Source organism: Solanum stenotomum, chromosome 7, assembly GCF_019186545.1.
Source record: "Solanum stenotomum isolate F172 chromosome 7, ASM1918654v1, whole genome shotgun sequence".
Classification (NCBI taxonomy): domain Eukaryota; kingdom Viridiplantae; phylum Streptophyta; class Magnoliopsida; order Solanales; family Solanaceae; genus Solanum; species Solanum stenotomum.
This window is the reverse complement of record NC_064288.1, coordinates 40,167,260-40,178,716: the sequence shown is the minus strand read 5'-3', so window position 1 is coordinate 40,178,716 and position 11,457 is coordinate 40,167,260. Positions and strand designations below refer to the sequence as shown.

The 11,457-nt window shown below is 35.2% G+C and overlaps 1 non-coding gene across 1 annotated transcript; it reads right to left on the bottom strand.

The window, feature by feature from the left end:
- Positions 1-8,547: 8,547 nt before the first annotated feature.
- On the bottom strand, positions 8,548-8,654 carry LOC125871963 (small nucleolar RNA R71). The gene has a single exon (XR_007447077.1). It is a non-coding gene; the product is annotated as a small nucleolar RNA R71 (small nucleolar RNA).
- Positions 8,655-11,457: the final 2,803 nt, after the last annotated feature.

Genomic DNA, 11,457 nt, shown 5'->3' with positions numbered 1-11,457 from the left:
TTTTCTACCGACAATTATCACTATGAGCTATGTGATGATACAACGTCTCGCCCACTTTGCCAGAACTGTCCTATACATTGCCGAAGTATAATACATTCTCAAATAAGTGGATCCACTAAGTTATTCCTTAAAAGAAATAAGGAATCATCTAAAAAGTATGAACCTTTACCCATGTTGGCATACATGGTTTTTGAGGACTTTGAGTTGTCTGAACTTGTCCCCATATCAGTGGTCAATACTACTCCCAATAATATAACTCATTCTCATATGTTTTAAAACATTTCCTCATCCTCAAATTTTGAGATTATTACTCAAAAGGGTTCTCTTAAATCTCAAAAGGGTTCTCTTAAAAGAGATAGTACTCAAAACTCCTCATGAACTCATTTGGAAATCAAAGTTTTCTCACGTTTTAACTGTAAAAACTTTTACTCTTGGGAATACTTAGTTCTGTTATATTTACTTTTGAAAACATGAACTCAACTCTCCTCATCCTCATATTCAAGTATTCAAGTCTTAAAACAAGTTTTAAAAGTTTACAAAAGACTTCTCAAATTTCTCAACTTCCTCGAACTTTACTGTTAACTCTATCTTGAATTTGGATTATTAATTCAAGAGTTATGGCTTGGATATTCATGATCTCTCAAGGATTTATGAAGAATATAGGTTTGGATAACAAGAAGAGAACATAGGTACGATTCGAGGGAACTCACATGGAAATAAGGTTGGAAAGTTAGGGGACCTGGCGACCCCGGCGCACTAAGTGGCGCAGGGTGCCAGCCCCAAAATTACTGACCAATATTTGGGGTGCATTGAGTGGTGCACTGTGCCCGACCCCAAACTACTGGGCAATAGTTCTGGTGTAGTGGTGGCGCGCCACCCCACCCTTATGCCCAGATTTTTGACGAAATTCTCTTCTCAATCTCAAGCCCTAACTCATCTAGATTTGAATGAATTCCTTCAAACTCCTTTGGAAACATAATCTCAACTAAATCACAAAAAAATCCACATAAAATTTCTCAAGAAGAACACTCAAACCCAATATCCTCATATTAAAGAATAAAGCACAAACTTCAAGAAATTCATCAAGAAACTCAATATACCCAATTTTATGGATGAAATTTCTAAAAGAAACTAATGATTGGCATGTGGGTGAACAAACCCAACACTATGGAAACTTACATAGCTTGAAAGAATCAAATTCTTGGCGGAAATCCTCAAAGCGTCGCAAGAATCTTGATCGTTCTTCCTTTTCTCCTCTTGAGCTTCTCTCGACAAAACCCTAAGCTCCATTGGACTTAATAAAACTGATTCCAATCAGTTTAGACCCCTAAAAGGGTGAAAAAATTGTTTAAGGTTAATGGGGTAAGGAAAAGACCAAAACACCCCTCCTTAATTTGGATGAATTTCCTCAATCGGACATGCTGAACTCAATCGGGTATATCTCCCTCATCCGAACTCGGAATCTAGCAAACTTAGCGGCGTCGGAAAGAGGACTCAAAGATCTTTCATTTGATACCTTATGGGCCACCTAACTCATCCTATACTGAAAGTTATGGTCATTTGAAGTTTGACCCAAAACTCACAAATTAAGCATAACTTGAACAAATCTCAAATTGACTCTTTCCAATTTAATTCTTTCTAAAAATAGCTATTTCTAAGACCGAGGTGTTACACCTGCCTGGAAGCTTTTGAGGATAATCTGGTAATTTCATTAACATGGAATAATATTATTGGTCAATAGAAAATTATTGTTGTGCATTAGTATAATTTTTGAGTGTAATGACAAAATTGGCCATCAATTGTCATGTAAGTTTTGCTCGCCTCCTTCTTTCACTTGTTTTTCTACAACCACATGTATTCTAAGAGTTATTTAGAAAAAGGAAATTAGATTTCTTTTGGATTATTAGATAAAAAATATTACTATAATAATTAGCAACTTAAAATATTTAAAAGATATATAAAAAGTTTGGTGTACTCTCAAACTTCTATTAGTACTGCATAAATTAGGACAAAGAAAGTAGCATATATTATTTGAAATGCATAATTAACAGCATAAATTGGAATATAGGGAGTAACATACATTATTAAACAAATTACATAAACGGTACTATAAATCACAATAATCAACAACTTAAATATTTCAAAGTCAATAAAAAAATTGATTGACCCTCAAAATTTCATTAGTGCTACATAAATTGAGACAAAATAGGTAAATAAAAAAAGTACTATAAATCATAATAATTAACAACTTAAAAATTTAAAAGACATAATAAGAAAAATTACGTAAAAAGTATTACAAATTAAAATAATTAATAACTTCAAATATCTAAAAATCATATTAAATTTTTTATAGACTCTCCAAATTCTATTTATGTCATATAAATTAAAATAAAGAAAATTACATATTGGGCACATGTGTCTAGGGATAGACAACATGTGCACAAGTCCCAACAAAGACCTAAATATGCCTATGTACAAATTAGTCTTGTTCATCCATTTCCCATTATTATATACTCCTTCTATCCAACAATAGTTCTCCACTGTTAACATTGCACACTTCTTAAAAAATTATAAATAGAAGGGTAATTTTACTATATCATCATTGAAAAATAATAAATACAATGTCTTGAAAATGTAATAGAGAAATAACAATATGTCACGACCCAAAAATGGACGTGATGAAACTTGTCTTTTCCCACCAAGACAAGTCAGCCTCAACCCAACAAAAAATGAAAGAAATGCGGAAACCGCAAAAACAAGAACAAGATAAAGAGGAAATCATATTTATTCTAAACAATACCCTAAAACCTGATTGTCACGTGTACAAGCCACTAAATATATAAGTACAAAATTAAGAAATAAATACAAGTCTCGGTCTTTATTTCTCAAATAAAACAAAGTGTAAGAAAAGTGAAAAGAGGATCCGCTGAATGACAAACATCTACCTCTTCAAATCCTTGACAAGCCTCGGGATCTAAGAAAGAGAAAGAGATCATGCTGGTCTGAGCTTGAAACCTACACAAGTGTAGAAGCAAGGGGTGAGTACCAACAACACGGTACCCATCAAGCAACCTACTAAAAAAAGCAACTAGCTAGAAATCGAATACCTCCGACTCTCCAACCGAACCTCCTTAAACTACAACCTCCACGTAAATCAGTCCAACCTAACAATCCTACAATACACGGCTCACAAGCCAAATATTCACAGTTCAATAACCACAATTCAACAAATATACAAATCAAATAAGTCAACCTAAAAATCAAGTAGTTCAGTCACACGCAACAAGTACATCAATCTCATGTATCAAGCAAATCACACATAAGCATTAATACATCATGTCACAATAATCAATTTCTTGCCTGAACCATTTCCCCATTGGCTTTCTAACCATTGTCGAAAATGACCTCGACATATTAACACTTGCTAGTAATGACTTTGGCCAAATCACACTCTCGTCGATAAAGACCTCGACATAATAACACTTGCCAACAAATACCTCAGCCTCATAGTCATCATATCTCTCATCACGGTGTTCAACGATCAATGCACGCAAACAATATCATACCACATAGAAGAGACAACAATTACACAATTCAAGTCCACAGTCATGCTGTCAAGCATATCATCAATCAATCAATAAGGGTTATATTAAGGTAAAACACATCATCATGTTCAACACATAGCCTCTTTTTTTTTCATTTCAACCCCTTTTTGTTCATTTAGATATAAAGAGTGAACAATTTAACCTTTCACCTCATTCCCATTACTCCCAACACACATGCAACAAATGAAGCATACGAATTTGACTAGATTACATGGTTTAGGAAGCCACTTGCTTTGAATTAATCAACAATCACAATCCAATAGATGGTTCTTCCCCTTCCGAACCACTTCCAATGCCACACAATCTATGCACAATCAAGTATTCACAATAAATTTCAGCAAATAACAATGCCTGCATCAATCCTCTTGAAAGGTGGGTCAATCAACTCAAAACCTCATTCTAAAATTAAGGTTTGAATCCGAAATTTAATAATTGAAAATGATGTTTATGGCTTTAAAAACTAGTTAGTGCGACTCATTTCGAAAAAGGAATCAACACCCCTTCAAAATCACCATTTTAGCTAAGAAGTTGGGTTCTTGAAAGACCTTGCCATAAGCACACCAAAATCTCACATTTGATGTTAAAACTCATAATTAATTAATGAAAAATGAAGGTTTATGATCAAGAAAATTTACCCAAATGATCTAGCACTAGAAAATCATTTCAAAATCTCCACCAAAGCTCAAAAATGGTGAAATGGGGGCTTAAACCCTAAAAATGGCAGCAAGCCCCCCCATGATGTCGCAGAAGCGACCAGGGGTTCGCTTAAGCGAGCCCATCTAAAAAGGCGGGCGTAGTTTAAGAGAAGCCTCCTTCAGAAAAGGGAAGGTCGCTTAAGCGACATATCCATCACTTAAGCCGTTAGCCTTCACTAAAGCGAAGCGTGCAAACACCAACAACTACAACCAATTCTAAAAATATCGAAAGAACCCTTGGGATTTGTTCGGAACCCCATACACACAAACCAAATAAGAAAATCAATTATACTCGACATCCCAGACTCTGAGGTCTCCATGACCTGACATCCGTAAAAACCACAAAAAACTAACTCAATAGCTAAAAAGACTAAAACAAGCCCGGAGCCTCTAAAAATCAACCAAGACCTCACCTAGGTCTAAATTAATCCCTCGAATCCAATGAAACTCTCAGAATTCCAATCCGAGCATCTAAACCCCTAATGCTGACCAAAGTCAACCCAAAGGCTAAAATTTCTACAATTTCACAACTTAGGACCTCAAATCCTCAAAAAGACTTGGAATCTGAAACCAACAACTCAAACGGATCATTTTCACATTTTGGCACTGATGGAATCGCCGAAATTTCATTCTGACACTTGAAAATCCAAAATACCTCAAAAACCACTTTCTTAACATGCTAGCCTTTAAAACTCATAAACTTACCAAATTCTCAACTTCTAACTCAAAAGTTCAAAACCAACCTTTCAAACTCAATAATAAAAGGCTCGGGGTCGATAACGGGAGGGACAAAATGGTTATTTCATGAAACTTTTCAAAAATGACCAACCGGGTCATTACATTATAATTAATGAAAAGGGTAGTAACTAAGTGTAAAATTATCTGTTGATTTCATAATGTGGACAAGTATTGTTGCACATCCCAAAATAATATATTAGATAAACTATTATTAGATGGAGGAAATAATATTAAAATGCCCGGAATACCGACTACTCCCTCCGTCTAGCAATAGTTGTCTAATATACTATTTTGGGATGTCCAATAATACTTGTCCACTTTATGAAATCAATGGATAATTTTACACTTAGTTCCTAATTTATCCTTATCACTCATTATAGTTATTTCTCTATTACATTTTTCAAGACATTTTATTTCTTATATTCAAAAGGTGGTATAGTAAAATTATCCTTCTATTTATAGTTTCTTAAGAATTGTCCAAAGTCAATAGTGGACAGGTATTGTTGGACAAATGGAGTAATTAATAAAGATGACAAATAAAGAATAAATATTTTATTAGAATCAATAGAAAATTGTGCTATGTTATAAATTACAAAGTTAGCATTTCCCAAGAATATGACCTTTTTTTGTATTATAGTTTATAACAATCTTTCAATATAGTAATAATAGTTATAGTTTTTATGAAATGGATTTCTATGTTATATAATTTAATATATTTTATATTGTTATATTTTTCTATAATAATTGAACTTATTTGAATAACTTATGTTATTCTCAATAATCCGCTTAATATGAACTAGAGAGAACCTTTTTTTCATTCTAAAATTCAAAATCCTAATCACTTCCCTGCACGAATTATAGCATGTTTGGCATTGCTGCTAAAAACTGCTTATTTCTAGAAATACTTTTTTATAATATTTTTTTTAAAAGTGATTTTGAAAAAAAGCAATTTGTGTTTGGCTATTTCATTTGAAAAGTTCTTTTGATAAGCAAAATGTGCTTGCCAAATCTTTTTTAAAAATGCTTTTGAGAGTCAAATTACGAAAAATAGTAAGTATCAATGTACTTTTAATATTAAGATTGTTTTATAGAGAGAAATTATTTTAAATATCTATTAGAAATTTTTTAATTAAAATTTTATTTTAATTAAATTAAAATATACATATTCAAATTTTCAATCAATATTATACATAAATATATAAATAAATAAATAAATTAAATATTAATATAATATTAACATGATGACTTAAATATAATTCAAAATATCAAGAAAAATAAATTTTAAAATCATTCCGCAAATTACACCACTATATAAAAAAAATTCACCACATAAATAAATAAAAAATCCTTCATATTTTTAATTCTACAAAAATGTTGTTGTTACAATCATTTTCGATTCTGTAAAATAAAACATAAAATAATATATTAAATATAAAATAATAAATGATCTTAGGCATATTTATATGCCAAAGTTGCCAATATTTTCCCATGACGAGATTAAATTAAAGAATAATCTTGAGTCTATTAGCTTGATTTTTTGTAACTTGGTATTATTGTGTACTAAAACACATGTGATTAGTTGTTTCAGGAACTCTCAAGGAAATTGGAGTCGATTCGAAGAAAGGAGAAGCAAGGAATTACGAAAATAAACTAAGGATGGAAGCACCAATATATGGCGTACTTCCTAGCGCGGGGTGCCAAGGCATAAACTATAGAGGCTAGATTAAGGTGCATTGGCTGGCGCAGAGCACCACAACCAGAACTACAGAAGGCATTGGCTGGCGCACTGATACACGCGACGCACCACAACTGAAACTACAGAGGCTTGTGCCTGGCGCGATGGGAGGTGTAGCTCCCCAACTCCTATCCGTCAAACACTTTGAAAATTGTATTAAAAAAGATTCCTTGTTGAATTAGACTTTGACTCTTGTTTTCCCAACTTCTATAAATAGACCCGTAGGGCTATTTTATAGGGAGTTTGACATTTAGTGTGAAAGAACAAGATTCAACGTTTGTAATAGGTTTCAATTTTCTAACTCTTCTTTATTTTTAGAAATTGCATGAACAATTATTTTTTATTGGGTTTTTGAATAGTATTTGTGGCTAAATGCCCTTGTTTTGGGGCTGTAGATACATATTGATTGTTGAATATTGAAGGGTTTTTGAATAAATTCTTGGTTATCGTGTAAGTTACTTTTATATTCTTGTTTTATTATTTCTTGACTGACCATCATAGAGATAAATCTCTTGTCTATTCTTAAAATCGAGAGAGGATAAGGTAGATGGACCAAAGAATGCAAAAAGCTTGATCTTTCATTAAATTGAGTTGATTTGTGTTTAGGAGTGAAGCTCGGATGAACATCTAACTTGGTTATGAAACAAGATGAAATATAAATGCTCGCCAATTAGGACTACCTATCCCTGCTCAATGATGTAGTTAGACAGCTAATTGGAGTAGGTGACTAGAGGTCGATAGACCCGACTCATACAATTAACTCTGTAAATCAGTAACTTGATAACCAAAATGAGTTCATTGCTTGAGATACGATACATGAAATACAATGCATGCTGCAGGCCTGAAATTGTCTTTTACTTTCTTGAAACATCAAATTGAAGTCGTTCACATTAGTTAGTTTTCGTTATTGTATAAATCGTAGTAGTAGTTAAAAACCATCAAACTCTTTTTAAAGGTTACTTTTGTTTAATTGTGGAATTAAGTTACTAAGTATAAGTTGATCATAAGTCCCTAGGGAACGTAAACTTCTTTATGAAAGAAACTATATTACTTGAGCGACCACGTACACTTGCGTGTATATTGGGGAGCAACAAGTTTTTGGCACCGCTGACAGGGACTTAGAAATTGATTTTTATTTGAGTTTTGCAAGTCTACATTTAGATTGTTCAAGTGTTAATAACTTGATCTTAGCTCTTGTGTATTACAGGCACTTGATTCTCAAGTCTGGCTTGGAAAGGAGATCTTGTCGAACCAGATGACGAACATGAAAGAGCTTTACGCCTACATAGAAAAATGGTGAATCTAGGACGTCAACAAGAATTGGGGTTGGGTCTTCAGGAAAACAATAAGGGTGACCGAGTGGAAAACGTGAATAATCCAGAAGAAGAGGCACCCCAAGTCATACCGGCAAGACCAGTACATGACATGGCAGTCCCACTCACAGCCAATGTGGCATCTAGTATAAGGAAATCACCACCGAGGTGGCAGATTTGAATTAAAACATAATATGGTGCAACTCATCCACTCGATGAGGCAATTCACTAGACTCACTCATAAGGATCCTCAAATCCACATTCGGAACATTTTGGAAATAAATGATACGTACATGCCAACTGGTGTTTCATTGGATTATGTGAGGTTGACATTGTTTCCACACTCGTTGTTAGGAGCCGCAACACAGTGGTGAGATTCAGAGCCACAAAATTCCAGCACTCCATGGGATTACCTAGAAAAGAAGTTCTTGAGTCGGTTCTTTCCATCACGCAAAACTACGAGGTTGAGGAGTAAGATATTGAGTTTCAAACAGAAAAATGGGGAGGATATGTACCAAGCATGGGCTCGATTCAAAAAATTGTGAAATGCCTGTCCGCATCACTACCAAGCTAATGAGGTACTTGCTCACACTTTTTTGAGGGTTTAGATTATTACGCACGAGTACTTCTTAATAGTGCAACAGGTGGACAAGCTCTAACAAAAACCCATGAGGAGCTATTTGATCTCCTAGATAGACTCTCAGAAGGAAACCCTGTTTATGAAGGAGAAATACCTAGAACCACAACACATAAAGCGACAGGAATTTTGGATGTGGATCAAGCTACCCAATAAACGCAAAGCTAGATGTAATGAACCACAACATAACCATGCATTTCAAACAGATGACACTAAATCAAGCACTGATAATTGTGGTACAACAATCAACAAGTTGGTGTGGAGTCTGTGGTAGTGGAGCACATGAAACTGAACTTTGTGAGGCAAATCCAGATTTTGTGAACTATGTAGGAAATGCGCAAAGAGGTGGAGGTCAGCAAAATTATTGTAATGCCTACAACTCTAGTTGGAGAAACAATCCTAATTTCTCATGGGGTGGGAACTAAAACTAAAACCAAAACCAAGCGCAAGGGTCTAACCAATACCGCTCACAAGGAACGGGGCAGCAATACCAAAATCATAGCCAGGGAATAAATTCAAGTGCACCGAAAGGGGGGATGACTAATAAAGAGCTAATCCATAAGATAATGGCAGAAATAGGTATGCAGATAAATGTTAGGATAGATAAGAATGATGAGAACATAAGAAACATCCAAATCTCTCAAATGAGCTTAGAAAAACAAGTTGCGCAAGTAGCTAATGCACTGAACTTGCGTCCTTAAGGAGGTTTGCCTGGTAACACTGAACCCAACCCTAAGCAACTGAATGCGGTGAGTACTAGAAGTGGGTTACAACTAGAGGAACTAGCTCCAAAGAAAAGAGATACTGAGGCAGTTCATAAAGAAAAGAAACAAAAAGAGGTGGTAAAGAACTCTAATGTTGAGAAGTCCGTTCCTCAAATGAAACCACCCCGTCCGTTTCCACAAAAGCTCAGAAAGAAGAATGAAGATGAATGTGTCGGTAAGTTTCTCTCTCTCCTTAAACTGGTTCACTTTAAACTGCCTTTGGTTGACATTTTGCAGGGAATTGCAAAGTATGCTAAGTATGTGAAGGAGATAGTGGAAAACAAGAGGAGACTCACAGAGTATGAAACGGTAGCACTTACTAAGAAGTGCAACTCTAGAATTCAGAATAGATTACCCAAGAAGTTAAAAGATCTGGGTAGTTTCACGGTGCAAATTACAATTGGGCAAAGTGTTCATGCCTGGGGGTTATGTGATTTGGGTGCGAGCATTAATCTTATTCCTGCATCTTTATATAAGAAACTTGGGTTGGGCAGTCCAAAACCAACCACTGTCATTCTCCAACTCGTGGATAGGTCCATTGCTAGGCTAGATGGGGTAGTAGAGGATGTGTTAGTACAAGTGGGTTCGTTGATCTTTTCAGTGGATTTTGTGGTCTTAAACTTTGAGCTTGCTCCTAAAGTTCCATTCATTTTAGGGCGTCCGTTCTTAGCTACGGGGCGGGCCTTGATTGATGTATCAACTAGGCAGTTGACTATGAAGGCACACAATAAGGTTGAATTATTTGATGTCTACCACGCCTTGAATTTGCCTTTTGTCTATGAAGAGTTATCCGCTATGACAATTATATATCTCACAGTAGAATCGTAGCTTATTGCACTCGATGATCTCTTAGAAATAGTGTTAGTGGGATATGACGTAGATGGAATTATTGAAACTTAAGAGATGGTGACTTGTTAGAATCTGGCAACCATAAAATTACACAAACATAGAGTGGAGCCATTGTATCGTGAGCTAGGGCCTCCACCTAAACCATCAATTAAAGAAGCACCTAAATTGGAGTTGAAATATCTGTCTGCCCACCTAAGGTATGCATATTTGGGTACTAATGAAACTTTACCCGTAATAATTTCTACATAATTGTCTAAAATATAGGTTGATGCGGCAGTGAGAGTCCTAAAGCGGAGAAAGAAAGCTATTGGGTTGCAGATGGCTGATATTCATGGGATTAGTTCGACTTTATGTATGCACAAAATCTACATCGAAGAGGATCAGAAACTGAGTGCACAACATCAACGTAGACTGAGTCCCTTGATGAAAGAAGTGGTGAGCAAGGAAGTAATAAAGTGGTTAGATGCTTAAATTATGTACCCAATTTACGATAGCAAGTGGGTAAGTCCCGTGCAGTGTGTCCCAAAAAAAGGATGTATGACAGTGGTGAAGAACCAAAAAAATGAGTTAATTCCCACTAGAATAGTAATCGAATGGAGAATTTGCGTGGATTACCAGAAGCTAAATGAGGCCACACGAAAAGACCACTACCAGATTCCCTTCATTGATCAAATGCTTGACCGACTAGCAGGGCAGGAGTAATATTGTTTCTTAGATGGGTATTCCATATATAATCAGATTTTGATTGCGCTCGAGGATCAGGAAAAGTGCACGTTCACTTGTCCTTATGGTACATATGGTTTCAAACGCATGCCATTTGGACTTTGCAATGAGTCGACGACATTTCAAAGGTGCATGATGGCCATTTTTCATGATATGGTGGAGGACTTTGTAGAGGTATTCATAGATGATTTTTATGTCTTCGGGAAGTCTATTGATGTATGTCAACAGAGTCTTGATAGAGTACTTGCTAGATGTGAAGAGACCAATTTAGTACTGAATTGGGAAAAGTGTCAGTTATTGGTTCGAGAGGGTATAATATTAGGTCATAAGGTGTCAAAGTCAGGATTAGAAGTAGATAAATCCAAGGTGGAAGTTATTGAAAAATTTCCCCCTCCTAT